The sequence below is a fragment of the Xiphophorus hellerii genome, chromosome 1, assembly GCF_003331165.1.
Source record: "Xiphophorus hellerii strain 12219 chromosome 1, Xiphophorus_hellerii-4.1, whole genome shotgun sequence".
NCBI classification, from domain to species: Eukaryota; Metazoa; Chordata; class Actinopteri; order Cyprinodontiformes; family Poeciliidae; genus Xiphophorus; species Xiphophorus hellerii.
This window is the reverse complement of record NC_045672.1, coordinates 20,693,543-20,703,871: the sequence shown is the minus strand read 5'-3', so window position 1 is coordinate 20,703,871 and position 10,329 is coordinate 20,693,543. Positions and strand designations below refer to the sequence as shown.

Here is a 10,329-nt window from a genome sequence, read left to right as displayed (position 1 = left end):
GCATGTATCAGTAGTCAGGAGCTTTCAAGGGAATGTGAACGTGGGAATGAATGAAAACAATGGACAGACATCAATAAGTAAGAAGAAGCTACTAGTATCCTCTGCATTTCCAGAACCAGACCCAAACATGGAGAAGAAGCATTCAGCTTCTGTGCACCACAAATATGGAACAAACTTCCAGAAAATTGTAAAACAGTTGAAACACTGAGTTGATTTAAAACTAAATACTCACCTGTTTAGAGTTGCTAACAAGATTTTGATGTGTAATGATGGCACATGGAAAGATATAATATTTCATTTGTTGATATTTGTGTTTTTATGATGTAAAGCACTTTGAACATCCTTGTTCCTGAAATGTGCTATACATATAAAATTTTGTTGGTTGATTGCTTGATAATATTCATAGAGCAAAAAGAAATTTGTGTAATATCTATTTTGATTATTGGAAATGCATTCTTTGTTTTACTGCAAAAAGAAATCTGATTCACCTTAAGTTTTCATTCTGTGTTTCTTTTGGGCCCATAAAAGTAGATTATCTGGCCTTAGTGACTCGTCGCGTCTTTTATTGTTGCTTTGCAGTTGTGCATTTAACCTGCAGGGATCGATGGCTCATGTCCTAATGGTCTTCAGCATCAATAAATATCACAGAGAATTAACCCCACAAGCTCCTTCACTTATGCTAGGTCTTTGTAAAAGGAAAGCAAAATTCTAACACTGTGCAATGCATGAATTTCAAAGGGTATCTCTGAAAGCACAGTGACCTGATAATAATTTCTAACAAGTTGCCCGAGCTCTATAAAAAGTACAATCTACACTATGAGAACAAAGTGAAACATGTTCACTCAATGTAAAATATTTGTGTATGAACATCTGTCCATTGTCTGTACCCACTTGTCCATTCAGGGTTATGGGAGAGCTGGTACCTATCTCCATCAGTCATTGGTTGAGAGTCAAGGTACATCCTGGACAGGGCCCCAGTCCATCACATGACATGTGTTTATACCTAAAGGCTATTTATAAAAACGATTTGATCACATTACACTTTTTTAAAAAAACATTGTGTTTTTGTGAAATCCTGCATTGGAAATGTAAAGACTGCTTTATCTGTCTGTGGTTTGACAGTTGTGCAGTTGTTGGGGAAGAAATGCACCTCTGGCTATTAGCATGAATAAAACACCAGGCCACACACCTAGAAATTATCATGGGATGGAAAACTGGTTCGGTAATTGGAAAAGGGACACTGGGACTTCACCACTTACACAGGTCCATTTTAGTTTGTAAATTTTCACACTTTCTCACCACAAAATAGAGCAGGCAGGAACATACTATGTGATGTTGAGGGTCATCTATTAAAAGAAGAGTCAAACAAACGCATGATGAGCACAGTGTGTCTGTTTTAAGCAAAGGAGATGTGTATTTTTCCAGTATTTTTGTATGTGTACTGTGTTTTCGCTTTATTTTTCTGCTATAGCGATGGCAGGCCTTTCACCCTTTGAACATAGTGTGAATTACAGCTGGTCTCAGCTGAATAGAGGAAGGATATTATTTATTTATTTGCTAGTTTATTTTTGCCCTCATTTTGGTACCCAGGAATGATTATAACAGTTTCAACAAACTGTTAATCTTTTTTTCCCAGTTAGTAATAAAACCAGGTTTTGTCATAGGTAATATAATAAATGAAAATGTTTCTTACATGATTGTCATCTAAGTAAACTTGCCTTAGAAAAAGAAACATTCTTTTTTATAGCGTAGATGAAAAAGATCTACACTATTTAAATTCTAGAGGTTTAGATTACCTCATTTAAAAGTACAGCAGTAAGCATTTTTTTTTTTGCAGGGTTTGAAAGTATTTTTTCTTTTCCTTTACAGTGAGGGTTGATGGAATCCATAAGTAGTTACAACATAAAGTGGCTGCTGACTCTAGCAACTGTATGAAAGAAAAATAAGTCAGATTTAAATTGTGTTTTTTATTTTCATTTTGGGAAAACCCTGTATCATTTATCTTTACACATTTCTACTTTTACACCAAACAGCTGTTTACATTGTGATTATTCTTAATACCAAACCATGTGTTTGTTGTTCTAGGAGCTTGAGCACAGATGTTGCTCAGTATTTGTTCATGAAACAGTGATGAGCCGCTGGGATAATCAAGGCTTCTCCTTTCATTTTCAAACTTAAGGCAGTTTTCTGGTTCTTTCGGGTCTGTTCATGTCTCTTCATAAGAAAGAAAGCCTTCACTTGTTTAATCACTCATCTTGTTGTCTAACCTATGAACAGTGATGTAAGTTGTGAAAATTATGAGTCACAACTAACCAGTTTTTAAGTGCATTCAGGAGAAGCTAAGCATGTGGATGATGTTACCTGCTGGCAGTCATTTTATTATGTCCAAAAATAGTGTTTTAGCAATCAGTTTTTAATGTCTACAGTGATTTCTATCATCAATAAAAATGCAATACATTATGGCTAGAAAGATGTTACTACTACCTTACCTGCCAATATGCAACATTAAAACATTTTAAAAGCACAACTGTAAAGGTCAGAAAAGGACAGGATATGCAGCTGTTCTCCTCTGGCTAGCAGCCATCTCTATTATCTAAGGTATTCTCTTTTTTAAATGTAAGCACAAAATCAGATCTTAACATTGAAGAGTTTAAAACCTTTCCTTAAAAAGGTGCTACATTGCCTGCAGTCTGTGGATTTGGTCAGGAGTTTCTTCTGAGTTGCTGTTCACATATGTCAATTTTCAGAACTTTTCTAACTGAGGGCGCTAAAAATTTAATTTGACCTGTTAACAAATTCTTTGGGATGAGCTTTGGAACTTGAAGGCACCATAGGATTTACACGCAGTGCCTAAAATGTTGCACCAATAACCCAGTACTAGGGCTGTGGATGTGATTAATATCTTCATATAGTCGATATTGGAAAAATTAATTCTCCAAAGGTACTTATTTGGATAAAAATCAATACAAAGTGGTCCATTTACACCGCTCATCGCAGTAAAGGTTTGTCCTGGAAAATACAGACAAACTTCATTCTTTCACATTTAAGAACCACATAGCTTAAAAAGCTGCTGTTACAGAGGATCTGTTCATGGATTGCAATGTCACCAATTACTTTTAAAGTGTTGCTCTGGCAGGATTCTTTGCCAATCTGTGCTACGGTATTCCTCTGTACTTCAGATAGTTTTCATCTCCATCACTTAAACAAAAATAAAGTTGCAGTTTACTACTGCAACTCCATTTTCTTATCCAGAAAATGGAAGTTCATTGTCATTTTTTCCTAAACTTTTGTTTTATTTCCAGTACACTTGCATATTTTGAAAATTTTTTGATAATATTTAGTCTGTCATCTGTATTGCTTCTCATTTACAGAACGTTTTGTTTTCGTACCTTGTTTCCATGCTGACACCGAGTCTAGAGAACCATACTTATCAGACTGAGAAACTTGTGTGCGCAAATCAAACAGGAAGCAGGATAACATGCACTATACCATCATTCTCATTATATTCTTCCTCTATTGACCTCATGACCTCAATGTTCACCCAGCAACATGGATCATTAAAATGCAAATATTTCACTGCAAATGCAGCTGAAACATACACAGTGTACACACATACTGTACATGTTGCTGGGACAGGCACAGGCACCGGCACCTACAAACCCACCCACCCTCAGTTACACTTTAAACGGAAAGCCTTCTGGGGGTCCGTTCCTTTCATCTATGTCATTCCTGTCACCACACACTGATACAAGGGATAAAACCTTGTGTCACACTCCTCCAGAGCCACCCAGTCATTCCTCACAAGCAAAAAGCAGTGATGTAGGACAGAGCTTTTCCCCTTTTAAGATGGTATCAGCCTTGGTGTTCCTCAGGGGGAGCAAAAAAAGAAAAACATCCTCTTTGGTTGAAAAACTGAGACAAAGAGACAGGAGTCCCACATGAGGACTGAACACCTCAAAACACACACACACACTTTGTATATGTTTTTTTTCTTCTTTTTTTAAAGTCAGGTTCCTGTAGAGTAAAATTTTAAGTAACAAATCTGCTAATAATTTAATAAATCTGCCAAAGTAATTGACACAAGTGTTCTAATTTGGGCTTTCAGTTGCCACTAATTGAGACATCATTGTGAATAAGAGCGTTTTTGAAGAAGAGTGCCTCTAGCTTTAATGTAGAGTGGCACAAGGATCTGCTTTAAAACACATTTCTGTCTTATGTAATGCTTTTTTTTTCTGCTTACAAATAAAAAAAAATCTGGAACATCTAAGGCTGCCTGACATTTTTCTGAGACATTTACTTGACAAAAGTTTTTGTATGTCATAGATGTGAGAAACAATACTCCATTAATATTAGGCAATCCGGAGGGATGACTAATGTCTTCACATCTCGGCTGATATTTTCAAGTCTCCGATGTAAATGTCAAGCACACTTATTATGTGGTTGTCATGCCATCTTTCTCTATCTGTTGGATAGAGCTGCACTTACAAGGTCCTGTGTTGTGGTGGAATAAGCAGGGCCCTCTTGCATTTTGCATCAGACTTCAAGGCTAATATCTTGCACTGCATATTTTTTAACCTTAAGCCTTATATATTCTACATTAGTTCAGTATTGCTCATTCTTTAACTTTCATTGAAATGATCTTCCTAAATATTTTCTAATGTAGATTCAAATCATTTAGATTTTGCAAATGACAGCAAATGGTTTTTTTTCTTTTTTCAATGCTTTGTAGAGTTTTGTTTAAAGAATTCACTCTGCTGTACAGAAACCAGGCTGACAACATGTGGTAGTTTGCTTTTGTACTGCCCATTGCATACAAAGATTTTATGACAGTACTCTGGCTCCCTACCATTCAGATGTAACAGTATGCACCATCTTACTTTTGTGCATATATCTAGTGTTGCAAAGGTGTTTTAGACTATGGAGTTTCAAATAAATAGCATTCCACCATTCCCTTATCATGTGTTTGACATTATTTCCTATTCTGCCTCAAACCTTTTTCAAATAATGAAAAATGTTTTAGCATTATAACACCAAATCTCTGAGACACTAGACAAAATTCACACTATATTCTACTGAAATGACTTGATAGGAACAATAGCTAATTTCATGCAACACAATGCAAACATTGTCTCTGCACTGATGAAAATAAACGCATCTAGAAGGGAACTAATCGGAACCACAAAACTTTTGTTCACTTGCAGACTGCAGTGATGCGGTTGTACAACGGATTAAATTTGAATCAAGCAACATGGAATAATTATAAATAAAAACATTTTGTTCATTTTGACATGTGTCCCTGACAATATTCCACCACAGCTTATAGGGTTTACAGTTGTTGAAGAGTTATTTTTGGGGATTATGGTTATAAGCTTACAGTTACTGTGTTATTTACTGTAGACTTCACAGGCATACCAAAGTCCCTAAAAATTTGACTCAAAATAAATGTGTCTCAGTCATGATATTCTAACCAGTGATGTTAACAATTATTCTTATTTTGTAACATCATGTGCAGAACATCTACATTTGTGCATTCAAGTGGATGCAACTGGGAAATGTGCCAGTCACCAAGTTTTTTTTCTGCATTCACATTAGAAATAAGAAATAACTTACACAAATAATATTACACAGCAAACAGACAAAACCCAAGAGTGTAAAAAAAATGTCCCTAAAGTCCTAATTAGCAGTAGCCTACCATGATACCCAGTGTGTCTGCTCTTTATCTCAGAGAAAGCGCTGAGGTTATTGAAAGATAAAGAAAAAGCGTCCACCAAGGTATTATCTTGGTGACCTTTTGTGGACACTGTATCCTGCTGCTTAATGCATTATGGCCAATTAAACAGCTCTATGCTTTTTCTTTGTTCCACACATCTCTATTGTGGATTGTGCATTTAATTTAACTAAAGTTGATTTTAGTGTATAGAAGGCATTATGATTAAATTACTTTTTGATTTGTTTTAATTATTTAAATTGTTAAAAATAAAATAAGAAAAAAATAGTTCACCAAGACCACTGACTGGAATATTATTTTGTCTTCCAAAGACAGTTTTCAATGTTCTTGCTTTGGGAAATTAAGACATCTATCCCCAAGTATTTATTTATTTTTGATTTTTTTAATCATTCATTTAATCATGAGTTTTTTTATTTTTGTAATTCTTCAGATGTACCAACCAGAATGTAAATCTGACAATTGCTTCTCATAGCTGGAAAAGAACAATTGAGAACAAATTGAACTGTAATCTCATGACTGAAAAGCATTAAACAGGTAGAAAATGGGTTTCAGGCAAAGTCCCATTCATCAATCCCTGTTTAAGTGGAAGCAGTAAATTTAACTTCAGGTTCTTTTTATGCTCTAATACCTCCTACTTCCCAGCACACTCACATCTCTGTGATTTATTGCGTAGGTCTAAATTACACAGCAGCCTAAGATTACAGGCCCCAGTTTAGTCATTTACCTTCAGTTTACAGGGTATGTATGGGAGGTTAGGTCAAAGTTTTACTCAAAAGTGGCTGAGGGTCTGATTGAATGAATCACATACCAGTGAGTCACACTTTCCAAGTCATGTAGCGATCAACACTGCACATTTCCAAATTCATACATATGTAAATATGCGGTTTTAAGAAATGTTTGACCAAATAAAACAATTGTTGCTCACCAGGTACGACATTAAACTAAAATTAAATTACATTCACAATGCAGTGCTGACACACTTAATTTAAAATGAGTCTGTTACTGTTTGCTTCGATCACTTCACCAAGAATGTCAGGTCCTCCTGGACAATTCTCCATTTCATTTTCATCTCCTTATGGGAGTGCATAAATACTCCTGTTATTCTAATCTTCGAGCTGTGTGCCACTGTTTGATTGGCTGACGGCTGATGACTCATTTCAACAGGCTGGTGTGGGGCTGGCAAGAAGAGGGATGGGTAGGCGGTTGTGAAAAGGGGGAGCAGAAGGTGGGAGTGAAGCTCCCTCCACTCCCCCCAACATACGCCTGCATGAGCACTGGTGCGCAGTGTTGCTGATGGAGCACGCTGTTTCTCACATCACAATTCACAACATAAAAACCTGCAACTTAATATATAAAACCACTTCTAAAATCCCCCCATCCCTAATACTTTATTCCCTCAGCTGCTGTTGTCTTTAGGCATACTTGGGGAGAGATACTGCCTACAGGAAAGGGAGGAAGAGAGACTGATCAGAGAATCTGCAGCCCCCCAACCTTTCCTTCTTTCCTTCCTTCACTCTGCTGCTGCTCCACAGTCTGTGTGAAAGGCAAAGGGAGGGCGAGGCAGCGGAGGAAGAGCTGCTGTTTGTCTCTGAGGCACGGAGGGAAGAGGAGTGAACTGCGAGGTGCAGAGCAGAAACCAGTCAGTCTTCTGGTTCATGCCGGTGTGACCAACTCAGCCTAGTCTCTGCGCACTTCTGCCACTGTCTGAGCAGCCTCTGTCTCTCACACACACTCTCACACACCACCAGGAGTCTGACATCAGCATCACAAGCAGGTAAGTCGGGATGAAATCAGGTTTAAACAATGAGCTGCTTCAGGCGATGATTCATTATTATTGTTTAGATATTTTCTGATGATTTAACTGTTTGCAACAAATTCCACGATTGATTGCTGACACTTGCTATGAGATGAGGTGTATCTACCTTTGTTGTGCACGTTGATGTGAGAGGTGTGGGTGTTTCTTTCTTTCTTTCTTTTTATTTTATTTTTTTTACATGTGTATGATCGCTCAGACTTGGAGGGAAGTGTTGCACCTTCCTGAGTTGAAATGATCATATTTCATCCCTATTTTTACTATGAGTGAATCCATGTGTGTGACTAGGTTTACAGGGAACATGTTCTGGCTCCCATACTGATCTCTCACCGGTTCTCAGAAGCAGACAAACACGAGAAAACACAATGTAAACAGTGGCGTCTCAGCTGCCGCGCTTAAGGCAGACTATAGTATCTGCTGGAATGCAGATTGAGCAGCCCGCAGTGGGTCTGCGTGGAGTTTAGCGACAACTGTCAGGAGGAGCCACAGGCTTTTGTGTTTTTCACTGTTTTTCCTGAGCTTAGTGAGAGCTTTTGGCACAAACTGCGCAAGAGATTTTCTGCAGCCATTCTTAACTGGTGTGTGGCTTTGACACAGTCAGAAGACAAGGTGGTACAAGACTAAAATCATTGCTGAGACTATTATGTAATAACTATTAAATAACTAATTTAAACAAAAGATAGTTTTTGTACATATGTCAAAAGTAAAATTTCTATGTGTCATAGTACTCGTTGTTTGCACGCATGATAAAAACCTGTGCTCTGATTTAGCACCTTTTCCTCCATGTTGTTTGCTGCGTAATCTCAGTGGGTTTAATGGCAGCTCTGTGTTTACTTCAGAATCCTGTGACCTACCACTTGTTGAGTCCACTTTTGTTAGAAATCTAAAAGTAAGTCCCATGCTGCCGTTATTTATAGCACTTCAAAATTTCTTCAAAATGAAGATTTTAAAAAGGAGTGAATTGCTGTTTGAGATTATACAGAAAGACATTTAACCGCCTGAGCCATGGCCACGGCCTGAGCTGCCTTTGACAGGGAAAAATAAATCCCTGAGGTGTTTGTGTCTTTCACTGAATGCTGCTGTTGTTTGCCTTTGACTGTCAATCTGTCACAGATTGTGATGCTGAGGACTCGACCCTAGCTCCCCACCGGTCCCCCACCCTTCAATTTAACACCCCACCACCTCCACGCCATCAGTCCATCCACTCCTCCATGTTTCTCCCACCAGGTTTTCAAATGTTTGTCTCCTCGATCTCGCCGCGCGCCTCCCTCCACCCCTCTCCGCTTCGGTCGCCACAGAAACGGCTGATTCAGGAAGGGTGGGCGGGTGTCTCTGAGCTCTTGCTGCTTGCTCTGCCCCATGCGGTGCTTTCACAGTACATTTTTGCTCCTGAGCTGCTTTTATGGTCCTGATATGTTGACAGTTCAGGTGGCTCAGTCAGATGTTACACAACTCCCATCAACAACACAAAACCCGCTTGTTCAGTTAAGTAAGTACGTCACACAGTTTTTTTTATTATTATTTTACATTTATGGAAACTGTCCAACAATTTCTGAAAAGTTTGGTTGATTTTTATGCTTCTGACTAATTTGGAGTACTCATACATACTGTGCTGTGAAAAGTATTTGCTTCCTTTTGCTTTTGTCACTCTCAGATATTTCAGATCATTAAAGGTAACTAAGGTAAATACAAAATACATTATTCAAATTATGATTTCATTTTTAAAAAAGCTGTCCAAAGAAACATTTATACGTGCGAAAAAGTAACTTAACATAATAACTGGTTGTGCCAGTATTGGCAGCAATAAATACCATCAATTGTCTGTGATAATAAAAGACAATGAAGCTTTTAGATCCATGAGGAGGAATCCACCATTGGGAGGTTTCAAGTATTAGAAGTATCTTTATTGGATGTAGCTTGGAACTTTAACTAGACCACTCCAAAACCTCAATTTGGTTTTGTTAGAGCCTTTCAAAAGTGCACCTGCACATGTACTTTGAATCAGTGAATAATGATGAAGGTGCTATTGAATTTATGGTCAAAAACCTAAGGTCAGATATTCCCTTTGCGGATTTTTTTATGAGATAGCAGAATGGCTTCATCAATTATGAGTTGTCTATGTCATCATCAGGCCATCACACTACCACCACTATGTTTGACTGTGACCTGTGTTAGTTTTACTGGGTACACCTTCCAAAAAGTTCCACTTTTTTTTTCTTTTCTTCGTCAACAGAATTATTTTCCTAAAAACAAGACATTAAGATCTTTTTTTTTTTTTTTTTTTTAGGAAATGTTAGAGAAGCTATTATAGACAGTAGTGATTTTGGTCTCAAATCCACCTATTGCCAAGATTTTCTTTTTGTTGAAACTTGAACAACTAAGGCAATTAACTAAAGCAAGTGCTGATCTGGACTCTTGTGATAAGTCATTAATGTTGTCTTAGATGTTGGTAAGCTTAAAAAGGTTCATTACTGCTCCATGTTTTCTCCGTTCATGGAAAATAGCTCACTAGCTGCATTTCCATTAGAAATGTGCGCAAAACGTTGTCAATATTACACTGTCAAAAAAACCAACTTATTTTACAATTGCAAAATTAATTAAATAAGAAATTAAATCACATATGAATTAGTTTGTTCACATGATAAGTCATTAAAAACATGACATGCCATGATCCTTCAAGTACTTCCTGTTGTTTTGTTCTTTGTGCCACTGGCAACATCTGGTTGCTGATCATGTGACCTGTGTACTGAGAAAAAAGTGTTTCCATCGCAGTTTTGTGAGATAAACT

The 10,329-nt window shown here is 37.5% G+C and overlaps 1 protein-coding gene across 1 annotated transcript in view; it reads left to right on the top strand.

Annotated features, from left to right (window-relative positions):
* Positions 1-7,016: 7,016 nt before the first annotated feature.
* prickle2a (prickle homolog 2a) overlaps positions 7,017-10,329 on the top strand; it is a 54,466-nt gene continuing 51,153 nt past the window's right edge. Inside the window, exon 1 of the mRNA XM_032577026.1 lies at positions 7,017-7,502. The gene's annotated coding sequence lies outside the window, so the exon portion shown is untranslated. The remainder of the gene's footprint in view (positions 7,503-10,329) is intronic.